Below are 1,419 nucleotides of genomic sequence, written 5' to 3'. Positions count from 1 at the left end.
ATTTTAAAAATACAGTTGGTTTCCTTGCTTTCTATTTACTTATAATAAAATATTTGTCTCAATAACTCTAATTTGATTGTCTTTTCATTTTCTATAATTAATGTTCTTTATTAGTGTAATAATGTACAAATATTACTCCTATTATGTTACAAACAACTCCAAAGCCACATTGTTAATCCTCTAAATTATTGTGACTCTTTATTCTTAGGAATTTATTATATTGAATGCAATATTTATTTAAAATGTGAAATATACTTTTTAATATTTTTGTGTTTAAGCCAAGCAAAATTAAAAGAAATAGGAATTTGTATGTGTCATTTTGTTGAATTTTTTTGCTTAGTTAATTCTCTCTTTTGTTCTCTTTTATGTTTATTTTTATATTTTACATTTTTTTGTTTTCCCAATATAAGTTGTCCCAAAAATAATTGACTATCTAAACCTAAATATAATAATAATATATTAAGATATGACAACTAACTAATTAAGATTGTTATTTTTCATCATTTAAATATGTAAACTTTTTTTAAATTTAAACTTTAATTATTAAAAAGTTATTAATCAAATATTAAATTAATCTAATATTATACAATAAAAATAATTAAAATATGTGATGATTGGATGATAACGACCTCAAGTAATAGTAATTGTGGATAATGATTAAAAATAGTGTTGGCTAACGATGTAGTCATGGATAATAACTATTCATGACAATCTGAGTTTACACATTGTCGCAAAATTATACTAATAATATAATTAAAAAGATTGCAAAGAAGCAGAAAAGAACGATCAGATTTCAAGTTTACATAAATATATATAAATTATACTAAAAAAGATTTCAAATAAAAAAGAAAAATATGATCACATCTCAAGTTTACATTTTTAGTAGTTCTAATATTACCTTCTCTTTTTCTCTATGAAATTTATTTTTAATATTTAACTTTCCAAAGTTCACATATATTGATTTCTTAATGAATTTCATATTTAACTTAAATATTTTTCATAACTTCTCTTCTATGAAATTATGTGATTAATAAAAAAATCTTTTATTAAAATAATTATTGATATTAGTATGTAACTTTATTTAATTCTTTTCATAATCGCGTACTCAAATACACAAATATTTAAATATAATAGATACCTCGATCCAAGAATATGCACGCACAAACCATCTAATTTGTCATGTACAATAAAATTAAAAAATTCATATACCCCACTTGTTGAACATAATGCCATTTTCCACCTTCTCTACGATAATAAAAAAAAACCTGTAATATTCCATCAACTTCTCAACCATTACCTCTAAACAAAAAAATCAAAACTTTTTAAAAATGGGTTTTCTCAAATCCCTTAATCATCATCTTCTTGATGCTCAATAACATTTTCATAATCAAATTCCTTTCATTTCTTGGACTCGCCATT

The sequence above is a fragment of the Solanum verrucosum genome, unplaced genomic scaffold, assembly GCF_900185275.1.
Source record: "Solanum verrucosum unplaced genomic scaffold, falcon-dt-bn FXZP01000176.1, whole genome shotgun sequence".
Lineage (NCBI taxonomy): Eukaryota > Viridiplantae > Streptophyta > Magnoliopsida > Solanales > Solanaceae > Solanum > Solanum verrucosum.
This window is presented reverse-complemented; position numbering follows the sequence as displayed.